Here is a 16975-nt window from a genome sequence, read left to right as displayed (position 1 = left end):
TGTGTATAGAAGTATCATCCACTCCTCTTCACAACGCCCAGCTTCTGGCAGTGCAGACACAGCCGTGTTCTCCAGAGATCACGCTGTGACGTCACTCACAGGTCCTGCATCGTGTCGGCCACATCGGCACCAGAAGCTACAGTTGATTCTGCAGCAGCATCCACGTTTGCAGGTAAGTCGATGTAGCTACTTACCTGCAAACGCTGATGCTGCTGCAGAATCAACTGTAGCCTCTGGTGCCGATGTGGCCGACGCGATGCAGGACCTGTGAGTGACGTCACAGATCTGCACTGCCAGAAGCTGGGCGTTCTGAAGAGAAGTGGATGATACTTCTCGTCAGAAAGCCCAGCTAGTAAAAGAAGTAAACACGCCCCGATGTACGCACATAATACACGCCCAGTTGTACTTTTACTTTTCAACACGCCCAGTTGTACTTTTGCAAGCCTCATTTGCATAAATACGAAAATGGTCATAACTTGTCCAAAAATGCTCGTTTTTTAAAAATAAAAACGTTACTGTAATCTACATTGCAGCGCCGATCTGCTGCAATAGCAGATAGGGGTTGCAAAATCTGGTGACAGAGCCTCTTTAATCCTAGAGGCTAATAATTTTGCACACCATTTAACATCTGTGCTCAACAGCGAAATAGGTCTATAGTTGGCACATGACATGGGATCTTTCCCCTCTTTAGGCAATAATGTAATATAAGCTTCTAAGGTCTGCCGTGGTAATTGGGCTCCTTTCAAAAGGTCATTGTATAAATTAAGAAAATGAGGGTGGAGGATATTTTTGCATTTTTTATAATAACATATGGGAAATTCGTCCGGCCCGGGAGCCTTCCTGTTGGGGATTGTTTTAAGTATCTTGGTAATTTCTAATAATGTGAAGGGTTGTATAATATTATTCTTGTCTGCTTCAGAAAGGGAAGGGAGGTGAATAGAATCAAGAAAAGTCTGGTAGCCTCGCCAACTTGTGAAGGTTTCTGTATATTATATAGAGAAAAGTAAAATGCTAGGAATTTTTCAGTAATACCACTGATATCTGATACTATGTTATTTTGACGTGTTTTAATCTCCTGTATAAAGGATTTCTCTTTTCTTTTCTTAGTTAAAGCTGACATTACCTTAGAGCACCTATCTCCATGAGTGTAGTATTTAAATTTAGCTCTCTGATATAGCTTGGCGGATTTGATATTTAGAGCATCTTTTAACTTGTTTCTAAGTTCTAGAAGATCGTTTTGTGTGGTTAAAGCTCTAGAGCGCTTCCCAATTCTCTCCAATGCTGAAATCTGGGCTAGTAGAGTTAAGCTCTGCAGACCTCTGCTTTTTAACTTTGGAACCAAGAGCGATGAGCTCTCCTCTCATAAATGCCTTGTGAGTTTCCCACAAGATGGGGAGGAAATAGCATTGTGGAAAAACTAATTCCTTTAGAGAGGACTGCAAGGCCTCAGAGTTGGCAGCATTATTAATCAAAGTCTCTTTGGGCGTCCAAGTCCAAGACCTATGTGGAATATTTACAACATTTATGGACATTGAAACAGGGGCATAATCATATAAGGTGATGGAGTGTATGCACACTAGACAGAGCTCTTCCCGACACCAATACATAGTCTAATCTATTATATGAATTGTGGATTTGGGAATAGAAGGAGTAGTACCTGTCCTGAAGGTGTGGCAAACGGCAGATATCAATAAGATCAAGCTGGTGTAGGTAAGTTTTAAATTTCTTCAAAGCTGCATAATTTATATGAGATTTTTGCGTGAATGTATCTAGTAGCGGATCAAACACCAAATTGAAATCCCCACCCACCAATAGGATACAATCTGGATACAAGTCTCTGAATTTTTCCAATATTTTCAGCAACCAGTCGACCTGTTGGTTGTTAGGTGCGTATATATTGGCTATTGAGACTTTTGAGCCGGCAATGGACCCCTTGAGAAACAAGAATCTCCCGTCTAAATCATAATGTGAAAGTGTGTGCACAAATGGTACAGATGCTTTGAACGCTATGCTTACCCCTTTGGAGGCTGATGAAGGGTGTGCACTATGAAACCATTTGGAGTATTTGGATCTGGAAAGGTCCGGAATATGGTTCAGCTTGAAATGTGTTTCCTGAAGAAATAAGATATCACTACTGGATTTATGTAGGAGAGACAGGATTTGGCTATGCTTTCTGGGCTCATTAAGACCCTTAACGTTGTAGGATGTAACCTTTATAACATTGTGTGTCATAATGGAATGTGAGAGTTAAAGTGAACGTCAGGATCATTCACTTCTGAGAGAATGCAGCAAGGACTGTCCTTGAAACCACCTATAATTTTGTAACTGTGTGTAAACTCATCATTGTAGGCCAGGTATACCTGGAAAGGGACAATTTTATTCCTATCTAGGAAGTAGCGAAAGAACAAAACTATGGCTTCAAGCCATGAAAACCTGAAAAGAGGTGCGATGATATACATCATAGAGGTGTACACTGGTGTAACAGTAGTTCTAAAATATAGATATAGTAACTGTAAAAAACAACCGTATGGCCAAAAAAAATAAAAAAAAATAAAAATTTATGTACATATACCCACATAACAGGTAAGAGTAGTAGATCTTTCCTCCCGTTGAATCAATTCAAATTCTTTACGAATGAAGAATTCACATATGGTAGTGAATATTATGGTGTAATAATTGCACAAACGCGCCTCTTTGCTTATAGATAATTAGTCTCAACTGGAGGTACGTAGTGCTGTTGAGATAGCAAAACATATAAAGCACTTTACCATAATCTATAGAGCGGGTATATATTCTAAACGTGATGAAAAACAGTATTATGCAATCAGTTAGGTTCACTTTTTGCAATGTGTAGGGAGAGAAAACAGTAATTAGGTAAAAACATACTAAACCACAAGAATGTATGCAATCTGTAAAATTTTGGTAAGGCAATCAGTCTCTTATGTAAAAACTTCTCAAGAATATGTGAGAAGCAAAGCCTGAAAACAACATTATAAAGATTCTCTCACGTGTTCTGATAAAGTTCAGTCCGGTTCTATGTTGAGTTTCTTCGGTGTGACTTTGCCCGTACGTCTCCGAGTCTTGGTAGTTTTTCCTTGGCCTGCCAATTCCCACGGAGTAGGAGAAGCAATAGATGGAAGGTCTGTAAGATCCTGCACCATGGACCAATCTGGGATGGCCAAATCTGTTAGGGCAAGCAACTCCATGGCCTCTGGTAGATCTGTACGTTTGCGGATAATCCATCAATTCCCTCCTGTCATGAAGCTGATCCCAAATGGAAATAGCCATCTATATGCTATGTTTTTCCTCCTAAGAGTGTCTGTAAGTGGTTTGAGGATGCGTCTTTTGGACAACGTAATGTTTGCTAAGTCCTGAAAAATTTGTATTTGAGTTCCTTCCCAGAAGATCGGCTCTAGTCCCCTAGCAGCTTTCAGGATATCATCTCTGACTTTTGAGCTAAATAGAAGACAAACAATATCTCTAGGAGCCTCTTGCGGTGTGGGTCTTGGTTTAAAAGCTCTGTGAGCTCTTTCAATGGTGATTTCACCCATGTAATTGGTTCCGAGGATCTGTATGAAGAGTTGCTTGATGGAGATGTGAAGGGATTCACGCGGGAGAGATTCGGGGGCTCCTTTAATTCTCAAGTTGTTGCGCCTACCCCTATTGTCCTGATCTTCCATCCAGTCAATCACTTTATTCATGTGGTCTTGACAAGTCGCAAAAGTAGAAGAAAATGCTGAGTCTGAATGTTCTCCATTTGTTCTATTCTTTGTCCTATTTGACGGACATCTTGCTTTATTTCTTGTAGTTCAGTGACCAAAGAGTGTAGTGCTTTCGTAAGCGTTATGCTTCATCATCTCTAAACGTTGTGTCCTTACTTTTAACTTGCGCTGGCCTTTCATGTTGTGAGCTCATAGTTGCAGTGTTTTGATGGGCCGTTGATGCTTTCTTGAGAAAGATATCCAGGCTATTACCTTTGGGATTGTTAGTTGACTCTCTATTTTTCTGTTGACCAATTTTGACCATTTTCTGCTGAATTTAAATTGTGATATTTTTCAGTTAGATAGAAGCATATTGTATTTCATCAGCTACGCATTGCCGCAGTTCAGCAAGCCCAAGTCATTACACCAGTGTAACAGTGAGTGAGATAGGAGTTAATAAACAATCATAATGGTAGAAAAAATGTTCTCCGTGTTAAAGCAAAGGGCTGTAGATAAATTAGAGAAATCGAGAAGTAGTATCTCAAAATGTGGTATATCTCCTCGTGTGTCAGGAGAGATATTTAGTTGAAGTAGCAGAGAAAGTCCACTAGATGGCAATAGCATCCCACAAATAGTGTCACCAGCTTATGTCCATCTAGTATGTCTGATGAGAAGGAAATGAGGTGTGCCACATGATTGCAAGGGCTGCAGTTAAAGAGGCTCTGTCACCACATTATAAGTGGCCTATCTTGTACATGATGTGATCGGCGCTGTAATGTAGATTACAGCAGTGTTTTTTATTCAGAAAAACTATCATTTTTGACTGAGTTATGACCTATATTAGCTTTATGCTAATGAGTTTCTCAATGGACAACTGGGCGTGTTTTACTATATGACCAAGTGGGCGTTGTACAGAGGAGTGTATGACGCTGACCAATCAGCATCATGCACTTCTCTCCATTCATTTACACTGCAAATAGCGATATAGCTATATCGCTATGTGCAGTCACATAAACACACTATAACGCTACTCATGTGTCATGACAATGAATATACATTACCTCCAGCCAGAACGTGATGTGTATTCAATCTCCTGACCACTTCTGTAGCATCTCTGAGTTACAGCACAGCACAGCGAGATCTCGCTGTGAATGACAGTTTACAGCGTAATCTCGCGAGACTACGCCTACTGTGCTGTAAATCACAGAGACGCTACAGAAGTTTTGACCCGGAGCTATCAGCCCTGAAAGTCTGCATTTCGCAGCCGTGGAAGTAAGGCGCCTTGTCCAAGGCAGCTCCCAAAATTTAGGCTGGACATCCGGCATGCTCAGTAGGCCCTGACTCACCGGATGGCTGTGCTGTACTGCCTCGTATTAGCTCCAGAGGGTGCGGGGGTGAGCATTGTAGTCTCCAGTCCTCAGTCGCCAGCCACTCACAACTTAATGGGTCAAGAAACGGGGTTAATATGGTCCGGAGATCTGGGCCCCAGCTTCAGAGCCCGCCGTAGGCCGCATCGGCCAATAAGCTCCGGTCCGGGTATTTTTTGTATCCCCCGATAGCAGGTGAGCTGCAGATGTGTCCCAGGTAATTTTGGCGAGAAGCAGGTGAGTTCAGCATCAGGGATGGAGCTGGATCTGTTGGGCAGAGCAGAGCTCCATAGAAGTGCGGCCAGTCAGGTTGATGCGTAAGCCACCATATATGGTCCAGTTTTAACAGTTTTTGGACTACTATGTATTGTAGTTAACTAATATATATATACATATATGTATATATATATTAAAAATTTACTATTTTGCTACTTTTGGTCTGTTTGCTCTCTTTTGATTGCATTTTGTTGACTGATCCTGGGACTTTTGATGAGATTCCAATAGGGAAAACACTACAAGCTGCGTTTTTTTTGCGGATGACATCATTCTTTTTATGAATAAACCCAATAAGCAATTGTCCAAGGTTTTGGACATAGTTTTGGTCTCTACTCCTGGTTTTAACCCCTTGGTGACCAGCCTATTTAAGACCTTAAAGGGTTATTCCCAAGTTGATAAATGTAGCTAGGAAGCTTCCCCATGAAAAGTTAATAAGTTTTCTAATTACCTGTCCGTCGTCCAGCGATGTCGTTTTCTTGGGATTCTTGCTTGAAGTTCACGTCGGTCCCTCTTTGTATCCTGCTCGTTGCCTAGGTTCCCGGCCACCGCTATTTATCTTTAGCGGTGGCCGCGCATGCGTAATGACATCCTCTGCGTCCTGAGCAGAGGATGTCATTTACTCGTGAACGCGCATCTCGGCGCATGCGCAGGAGATGCAGAGGAAGACACCCATCGCGTGGAGAAGTCTGCGCTCCAGTAAAGGTAAGTATATATGTGTGTGTGTGTTTGTTTGTGTATGTGTGAGTTTGTGTATGTGTGTGTTTGTGTATGTGTGTGTTTGTGTATATATGGGTGTGTTTGTGTATATGTGTTTGTGTGTGTGTATATATATATGGGTGTATTTGTGTGTATGTGTATATGTTTGTGTGTATATTTTTGTGTGTGTGTGTGTGTGTGTGTTGGTGTATATCTGTGTGTTTGTGTATATGTGTGTGTGTGTGTGTGTGTGTTTGTGTGTATATGGGTGTGTTTGTGCATATGTGTATATGTTTGTGTGTATATGTTTGTGTGTGTTTTTGTATATGTGGGTGTTTGTGTATATGTGGGTGTGTTTGTGTATATATGGGTGTGTTTGTGTGTATATATGGGTGTGTTTGTGTATATATGGGTGTGTTTGTGTATGTTTGTGTGTATATGTTTGTGTTAGTATATGTGTGTGTTTGTGTATGTGTGTTTATGTGTGTGTTTGTGTATATATGGGTGTGTTTGTGTACATGTGTTTGTGTATAGGTTTGTGTATATGTGTGTGTTTGTGTATATGTTTGTGTGTGTGTTTGTGTGTTTATGTGTGTGTTTGTGTATATATGGGTGTGTTTGTGCATATGTGTATATGTTTGTGTGTATATGTTTGTGTGTGTTTTTGGATATGTGGGTGTTTGTGTATATGTGGGTGTTTGTGTATATGTGGGTGTTTGTGTATATGTGGGTGTGTTTGTGTATATATGGGTGTGTTTGTGTTAGTATATGTGTGTGTTTGTGTATGTGTTTGTGTATATATGGGTGTGTTTGTGTACATGTGTTTGTGTATATGTGTGTGTTTGTGTATATGTTTGTGTATATATGTGTGTGTTTGTGTATATATGGGTGTGTTTGTGCATATGTGTATATGTTTGTGTGTATATGTTTGTGTGTGTTTTTAGATATGTGGGTGTTTGTGTATATGTGGGTGTGTTTGTGTATATGTTTGTGTGTATATGTGTGTGTGTTTATGTGTGTGTTTGTGTATATATGGGTGTGTTTGTGCATATGTGTATATGTTTGTGTGTATATGTTTGTGTGTGTTTTTGGATATGTGGGTGTTTGTGTATATATGGGTGTGTTTGTGTATATATGGGTGTGTTTGTGTATATGTTTGTGTGTATATGTTTGTGTGTGTTTTAGTATATGTGTGTGTTTGTGTATGTGTGTTTATGTGTGTGTGTTTTTGTATGTTTGTGTGTATATGTTTGTGTGTGTGTGTGTTTGTGTATATATGGTGTGTTTGTGTATATATGGGTGTATTTGTGTATATGTTTGTGTGTATATGTGTGTTTGTGTGTTTATGTGTGTGTTTGTGTAATATATGGGTGTGTGTTTATATGTGTTTGTGTATATGTTTGTGTGTGGTTGTTTGTGTGTGTGTAGGGGAGTATAAGTATTGTTCACATTGATAACTTTTTTTTTATGTTGTTGCAGATTTTGATGTACCGATTGGACTACGTCTTCGATTCTTTGGACTACTGCGTAGATCTACCTTTTTTTGCAAATTTTAATAAAATGGTTAACGAGGGTTTTGTTGGGGATTTCTTATTTCAATAAAAAAAAATTGTATTTGTGTTTTTTTTTCAAACTTTATTAGTGCCTAGATAATGGCAGTTGGCTGATTGACAGCGTCCATTATTAAGGCGGGACTTAGTGTTAGCCGGTGCAGAGGCTAGCACTAACCACCCATTATTACCACGGTACCCACCACCACCAGGGGTGCCGGGAAGCGCTTGGTACGATCCAGTACCCGACCATCAGTTGTGATAGTCGGGCACTGGGGCGGCCGCAGGCTGGTATTATGAGGCTGGGAAGGGCCAAAAACAGTGGACCTTCCCACCCTTGTAATGCTAGGCTGCTGCTGCTGTGTTGTATCGGGCTGGTTATAAAAATGGGGGGGACCCCACGTAGTTTTTTTTTTAAATTTAACAATAGACGTTGGGTCCCTCACATTTTTAATAACCAGCCATATACAAGGCCGCAGCAGCCTGGCATTACACGGGTGGGAAGGGCCACTGGTTTAGTACATTCCCAGGCTAATAACACTGTTGTTTGTGGCTGGTTATGATAAATTGGGTGGAACCCCATGTCTTTTTAATAAAAATAATAAATAATTTTAAAAAATAACGTGGGGTCCCCCCCATTTTTATAACCAGCCAGATACAACACAGCAGCAGCAGCCTAGCATTACAAGGGTGGGAAGGTCCACTGTTTTTGGCCCTTCCCAGCCTCATAATACCGGCCTGCGGCCGCCCCAGAGCCCGACCATCACGACAGATGGTCGGGTACTGGATCGTACCCAGCTCTTCCCGGCACCCCTGGTGGTGGTGGGTACCGGGGTAATAATGGTGTTTAGTGTTAGCCTCTGTACCGGCTAACACTAAGCCTCCCCTTAGTAATGGACCTTGTCACTCAGACAGCGGCCATTACTAAAGTGGTAGTAATAAAACTTGAAAAGAAAAGACAAAGATATAGATAAACTATTTTATTGAAATAAAGCACCCCCAACACAACCCTCATTAACCATTTTATTGATGAAAAAAAGCGTCATCTAAGTAGTCCTCGAAACCGACGTAGTCCAAACACCAAACCTGTAAAAAAAAAATATATATAAAAAAAAATGAAATAAAACATGTCGTATGCTTAGTTTCAGTTTCATGTGTGATACTGACTGTTATACCATGTATAGAAGCCTGCCGCAAAGTTGGCTTAGATACAGGGTGCCAACAGACCGTATCATACATGGCCATAAAGACATTTATACAAACATACATACATGCAAACATATATACAAACATACATACATACAAGCAAGCACATATATACATGCAAACATACATACATGCAAACATACATACATACATGCAAACATACATACTTGCATGCAACCATACATACAAACATGCACATATATACATACATGACAATATACATGCACACATACATGCACATATACACATACAAACATGACAACATACATACAGTGAAGGAAATAAGTATTTGATCCCTTGCTGATTTTGTAAGTTTGCCCACTGTCATAGTCATGAACAGTCTAGAATTTTTAGGCTAGGTTAATTTTACCAGTGAGAGATAAATTATATTTAAAAAAAAACAGAAAATCACATTGTCAAAATTATATATATTTATTTGCATTGTGCACAGAGAAATAAGTATTTGATCCCTTTGGCAAACAAGACTAATACTTGGTGGCAAAACCCTTGCTGGCAAGCACAGCAGTCAGACGTATTTTGTAGTTGATGATGAGGTTTGCACACATGTTAGATGGAATTTTGGCCCACTCCTCTTTGCAGATCATCTGTAAATCATTAAGATTTCGAGGCTGTCGCTTGGCAACTCGGATCTTCAGCTCCCTCCATACGTTTTCGATGGGATTAAGGTCTGGAGACTGGCTAGGCCACTCCATGACCTTAATGTGCTTCTTTTTGAGCCACTCCTTTGTTGCCTTGGCTGTATGTTTTGGGTCATTGTCGTGCTGGAAGACCCAACCACGAGTCATTTTTAATGTTCTGGTGGAGGGAAGGAGGTTGTCACTCAGGATTTGACGGTACATGGCTCCATCTATTCTCTCATTGATGCGGTGAAGTAGTCCTGTGCCCTTAGCAGAGAAACACCCCCAAAACATAATGTTTCCACCTCCATGCTTGACAGTGGGGATGGTGTTCTTTGGGTCATAGGCAGCATTTCTCTTCCTCCAAACACGGCGAGTTGAGTTAATGCCAAAGAGCTAAATTTTAGTCTCATCTGACCACAGCACCTTCTCCCAATCACTCTCAGAATCATCCACATGTTCATTTGCAAACTTCAGACGGGCCTGTACATGTGCCTTCTTGAGCAGGGGGACATTGTGGGCACTGCAGGATTTTAATCCATTACGGCGTAATGTGTTACCAATGGTTTTCTTGGTGACTATGGTCCAAGCTGCCTTGAGATCATTAACAAGTTCCCCCCGTGTAGTTTTCGGCTGAGCTCTCACCTTCCTCAGGATCAAGGACACCCCACGAGGTGAGATTTTGCATGGAGCCCCAGATCGATGTCGATTGACAGTCATTTTGTATGTCTTCCATTTTCTTGCTATTGCACCAACAGTTGTCTCCTTCTCACCCAGCGTCTTACTTATGGTTTTGTAGCCCATTCCAGCCTTATGCAGGTCTATGATCTTGTCCCTAACATCCTTAGAAAGCTCTTTGGTCTTGCCCATGTTGTAGAGGTTAGAGTCAGACTCATTAATTGAGTCTGTGGACAGGAGTCTTTTATACAGGTGACCATGTAGTGCAGTGTATTAGAATAGCGATCAGGGCCTCCTGCCCTCAAGTCCCCTAGTGGGACAAAGTAATAAAGTAAAAAAAAAAGTTAAAAAAAGATGTGTAAAAATAAGAAAATAAAAGATTTAAAAAGTAATAAAAGTAAAAATCCCCCCTTTTCCCTTATCAGTCCTTTATTATTAATAAAAATATATAAACAAACAAACTATACATAATTGGTATCGCCGCGTCCGTAACGGCCTGAACTACAAAATTATTTCATTATTTATCCCGCACGGTGAACGCCGTAAAATAAAATAATAATAAACCGAACCACAATCACAATTGTTTGGTCACTTCACCTCCCAAAAAATGGAATAAAAAGAGATCAAAAAGTCGCATGTACCTAAAAATGGTACTGATTGAAACTACAGTTCGTTACGCAAAAAATAAGTCCTCGCACGGCTTTATTGCTTGAAAAATAAAAACGTTATGGCTCTTAGAATAAGGTAACACAAAAAGTGAATGATTGTTTACAAAACGTATTTTATTGTGCAAACGCCATAAGACATAAAAAAAAACTATAAACATCTGGTATCGCCGTAATCGTATCGCCCCGCAGAATAAAGTGAATATGTCATTTATAGCGCACGGTGAACGCTGTAAAAAAAAAAGAATAAAAAAACAATAGTAGAATTGCTGTTTTTTAGTCACCACGCCACCTAAAAATAGAATAAAAACTGATCAAAAAGCCGCATGCACCCCAAAAAAACTACAATGGATTCCTCAAGGGGTCTAGTTTCCAAATTGGGGTCACTTTTGGGGGGTTCCCAATGTTTTGGCACCACAAGACCTCTTCAAACCGGACATGGTGCCTAATAAAAAAGAGGCTTCAAAATCCGCTAGGTGCTTCTTTGCTTCTGAGGCCGGCGCTTCAGTCCATTACCGCCCGAGAGCCACATGGGGGATATTTATCAAAACTGCAGAATCTGGGCAATACGTATTAAGTTGCGTTTCTCTGATAAATCCTTTTGTGTTATAAAAAAAATGGTATAAAGAGGATTTTCTGACAAAAAATAAAAAGTAAATTTCACCTCTACTTTGCTCTAAATTTCTGTGAAACACCTAAAGGGTTCATAAACTTTCTAAATGCTGTTGTGAATACTTTGAGGGGTCTAGTTTCTAAAATGGGGTATTTGATAGGGGTTTCTAATATATGGGCCCCTCAAAGCAACTTCAGAACTGAACTGTAACCTAAAAAAATAAATAAATGAGGCAATACTTCGCTTCTTACATTATACTAATAATGAGCCGTGCCCACCCCGAGATGACCCCAGTTTTGACCGTTTGTATAAACGGAGACCCCTATTAGACCGTTCAAGTGCCCTGTTTTCCCAAGCATACACCCCCGAGGAGTGTATTTCTATTGATGAGTCCCTGGTACATTTTAAAGGGAGGGTTCAATTCCGCGAGTACCTGCCGGGTAAGAGGGCAAGGTATGGCGTGAAGATGTATAAGCTGTGAGAGTGCATCAGAGTATACCTACAGGTTTAGGATATATGAAGGAAAGGCCACCCCCAAACCAGACTGCATCCTGGACTACAATAGGTACATGGGGAGGGGTGGACTTGTAAGATCAAGCCCTGAAGCCCTACAGCGCCATGCGGTGTGGTATAAGAAGCTGGCCGGGCACATCATACAGATGGCATTGTACAATGCGTACATGCTACGTCGATGTGCAGGCCAGACGGGAACTTTCCTGGAATTTCAAGAGGTGATTATCAAGAACCTAATCTTTAGGGACCAAGAAGGGGGGGCACCCAGTACTTCTGGTAGCGAGCCCACACGCATCGTACCAGGGCAACACTTTCCAGGAGAAGTTCCCGAAACTGGCAAGAAGGGAAAAAGTCAAAAGAGGTGCAAAGTCTGCTATAAGAGGGCGATAATGGATGACACAATATATCAATGTGACACGTGTCCCGAATAACCAGAGCTCTGTATGAAAGTGTTTTAAAATTTATCATACATCCCTTGGTTTATAATTTACCCCAATTTTACTTACCCTGATGCACTCCACACAGCTTATCCCCCCTCGTCTTTCCCCTCTGGGCCCTGCTGTGTGTCCAGGCAGCTGATAACAGCCACATGTAGGGTATTGCCATACCCGGGAGAACCCACATTACAGTTTATGGGGTGTAGGTCTCCGGTCAAAATGCTCACTACACCTCTAGATGAATGCCTTAAGGGTGTAGTTTTTAAAACGGGGTCACTTCTTGCGGGTTTCAACTGTACTGGTACCTCAGGGGCTTCTGCATACATGACTTTGCACTAGAAAATCCCCAGTAGGCCAAATGGTGGTCCTTTCCTTCAGAGCCCTCCCATGGGCCCAAACGGCAGTTTATCACAACAAATGGGGTATTGCGGCACTCAGAACAAATTGCGCAACAGAATGGGGTATTTTGTTTCTTGTGAAAATAAGAAATTTTCAGCCAAAACTACATATTATTTGAAAAAAATAATTTTGTTTTCATTCCCAGCCCAATTCAAATAAGTTCTGTGAAAAAACTATGGGGTCAAAATGGTCACAACACCCATAAATGAATTCCTTGAGGGGTGTAGTTTCCAAAATGGGGTAATTTGTGGTGGGTTTCTATTGCTTTGATACCTCTGGGGCTCTGCAAATGCGACATGGCACCCGAAAACCAATCCAGCAAAATCTGTACTCCAAAGAACACACAGCGCTCCTTTCCTTCTGAGCCCTCCCATGGGCCCAAACGGCAGTTTATCACCACAAAAGGGGTATTGCCGCACTCAGGACAAATTGGGCAACAAAATGGAGTATTTTATTTCTTGTGAAAATAAGAATTTTTGAGCTAAAATGACATATTATTGGAAAAAATATATATTTTTTGAATTCCCAGCCCAATTCAAATAAGTTCTGTGAAGAAACTATGGAGTCTAAATGGTCACATTACCCATAAATGAATTCCTTGAGGGGTGTAGTTTCCAAAATGGGGTCACTTCTGGTGGGTTTCCATTGCTTTGATACCTCTGGGGCTATGCAAATGCGACATGGCACCCGAAAACCAAACCAGCAAAATCTGTACTCCAAAGAACACACAGCGCTCCTTCCCTTCTGAGGCCTCCCATGGGCCCAAACGGCAGTTTATTGCCACAAATGGGGTATTGATGCACTCAGGAGAAATTGGGCAACAAAAGTGAGTATTTTGTTCCCTGTGAAAATAAGAAATTTTGGTAAAAAAATTACATTTTATTGGAAAAAATGTCATTTTTTTAATGTCACAGACCAATTGAAATAGGTGCTGTGAAAAAACTGTGTGGTCAAAATGCTAACAACAACCATAAATGAATTCCTTGAGGGGTGTAGTTTCCAAAATGGGGTCTCTTTTGGTGGGTTTCCATTGCTTTGATACCTCTGAGGCTCTGCAAATGCGACATGGCACCCGAAAACCAATCCAACAAAATCTGGACTCCAACAAACACATAGCGCTCCTTTCCTTCTGAGCCCTCCCATGGGCCCAAACGGCAGTTTATCACCACAAATGGGGTATTGCCACACTAAGGACAAATTGGGCAACAAAATGGGGTATTTTGTTCCCTGTGAAAATAAGAAATTTTGATCACAAATGACATTTTATTGGAAAAAATGAAATTTTTTTCATTTCAGAGCCCAATTCAAATACGTGCTGTGAAAAAACTGTGCGGTCAAAATGGTAACAACAACCCTAAATTAATTCCTTGAGGGGTGTAGTTTCCAAAATGGGGTCACTATTGGGGGATTCCTACTGTTTTGACACCTCAACACCTCTTCAAACCTGGCATGCTGCCTTAAATATATTCTAATAAAAAAGAGGACTCAAAATGCACTAGGTGCTTCTTTGCTTCTAGGGCTTGTGTTTTAGTCCACGAGCACACTAGAGCCACATGTGGGACATTTTCTAAAAACTGCAGAATCTGGACAATACATATTTAGTAGTGTTTCTCTGGTAAAACCTTCTGTGTTACAGAAAAAAAAATGAATAAAATTGAAATTCAGCAAGAAAAATGAAATTTGCAAATTTCACCTCCACTTTGCTTTAATTCCTGTGAAATGCCTGAAGGGTTAAAAAACTTTCTAACTGCTGTTTTGAATACTTTGAGGGGTCTAGTTTTTAAAATGGGGTGTTTTATCAGGGTTTCTAATACATAGGCCCCACAAAGCCACTTCAGAACTCAAGAGGTACCTTTAAAAAAAGGCTTTTGAAATTTTCTTAAAAATATGAGAAATTGCTGTTTATGTTCTAAGCCTTGTAACGTCCAAGAAAAATAAAAGAATGTTCAAAAAACGATGCCAATCTAAAGTAGACATATGGGAAATGTGAACTAGTAACTATTTTGGGTGGTATAACCGTCTGTTTTACAAGCAGATGCATTTAAATTCTGAAAAATGCAATTTGTTCAAAATTTTCTCTAAATTTTGCAATTTTTCACCAATAAACACTGAATATATCGACCAAATTTTACCACGAACATGAAGCCCAATGTGTCACGAGAAAACAATCTCAGAATCGCTTGGGTAGGTTTAAGCATTCCGACGTTATTACCACATAAAGTGAAATATGTCAGATTTGAAAAATGGGCTCTGAGCCTTAAGGCCAAAACTAGGCTGCGTCCTTAAGGGGTTAATGAGTCTGACTCTAACCTCTACAACATGGGCAAGACCAAAGAGCTTTCTAAGGATGTTAGGGACAAGATCATAGACCTGCATAAGGCTGGAATGGGCTACAAAACCATAAGTTAGACGCTGGGTGAGAAGGAGACAACTGTTGGTGCAATAGCAAGAAAATGGAAGACATACAAAATGACTGTCAATCGACATCGATCTGGGGCTCCATGCAAAATCTCACCTCGTGGGGTGTCCTTGATCCTGAGGAAGGTAAGAGCTCAGCCGAAAACTACACGGGGGGGAACTTGTTAATGATCTCAAGGCAGCTTGGACCATAGTCACCAAGAAAACCATTGGTAACACATTACGCCGTAATGGATTAAAATCCTGCAGTGCCCACAATGTCCCCCTGCTCAAGAAGGCACATGTACAGGCCCATCTGAAGTTTGCAAATGAACATGTGGATAATTCTGAGAGTGATTGGGAGAAGGTGCAGTGGTCAGATGAGACTAAAATTTAGCTCTTTGGCATTAACTCAACTCGCCGTGTTTGGAGGAAGAGAAATGCTGCCTATGACCCAAAGAACACCATCCCCACTGTCAAGCATGGAGGTGGAAACATTATGTTTTGGGGGTGTTTCTCTGCTAAGGGCACAGGACTACTTCACCGCATCAATGAGAGAATAGATGGAGCCATGTACCGTCAAATCCTGAGTGACAACCTCCTTCCCTCCACCAGGACATTAAAAATGGCTCGTGGCTGGGTCTTCCAGCACGACAATGACCCTAAACATACAGCCAAGGCAACAAAGGAATGGCTCAAAAAGAAGCACATTAAGGTCATGGAGTGGCCTAGCCAGTCTTCAGACCTTAATCCCATCGAAAACTTATGGAGGGAGCTGAAGATCCGAGTTGCCAAGCGACAGGCTCAAAATCTTAATGATTTACAGATGATCTGCAAAGAGGAGTGGGCCAAAATTCCATCTAACATGTGTGCAAACCTCATCATCAACTATAAAAAACGTCTGACTGCTGTGCTTGCCAACAAGGGTTTTGCCACCAAGTATTAAGTCTTGTTTGTCAAAGGGATCAAATACTTATTTCTCTGTGCACAATGCAAATAAATATATAGAATTTTGACAGTGATTTTCTTTTTTTTTTTTTTTATATAATCTATCTCTCACTGGTAAAATTAACCTAGCCTAAAAATTCTAGACTGTTCATGTCTTTGACAGTGGGCAAACTTACAAAATCAGCAAGTGATCAAATAATTATTTCCTTCACTGTATGTTTTCATGTACAGTGAAGGAAATAAGTATTTGATCCCTTGCTGATTTTGTAAGTTTGCCCACTGTCAAAGTCATGAACAGTCTAGAATTTTTAGGCTAGGTTAATTTTACCAGTGAGAGATAGATTATTTAAAAAAAAAAAAAAGAAAATCACATAGTCAAAACTATATATATTTATTTGCATTGTGCATAGAGAAATAAGTATTTGATCCCCTACCAACCATTAAGAGTTCAGCCTCCTCCAGACCAGTTACACGCTCCAAATCAACTTGGTGCCTGCATTAACCCCTTCAGGACCAAGCTCATTTTGGCCTTCAGGACCAGACCCATTTTTTCAAATCTGACATATTTCACTTTATGTGGTAATAACTCCGGAACGCTTTTCCCTTTTAAAGCGATTCTGAGATTGTTTTCTCGTGACACATTGGACTTTATGATAGTGGAAAAATGTGGTCGATAAATTCAATATTTACCAGTGAAAAACACCAAAAGTTGGTGAAAAATTGCAAAAATTAGCATTTTTCTAAATGTAAATGTATCTGCTTGTAAGACAGGCAGTTATACCACACAAAATTGTTGCTAATTAACATCCCCCATATGTCTACTTTAGATTGGCATCGTTTTTTGAACATCCTTTTATTTTTCTAGGACGTTACAAGGCTTAGAACTTTAGC

Source organism: Rhinoderma darwinii, chromosome 7, assembly GCF_050947455.1.
Source record: "Rhinoderma darwinii isolate aRhiDar2 chromosome 7, aRhiDar2.hap1, whole genome shotgun sequence".
Lineage (NCBI taxonomy): Eukaryota > Metazoa > Chordata > Amphibia > Anura > Rhinodermatidae > Rhinoderma > Rhinoderma darwinii.
This window is presented reverse-complemented; position numbering follows the sequence as displayed.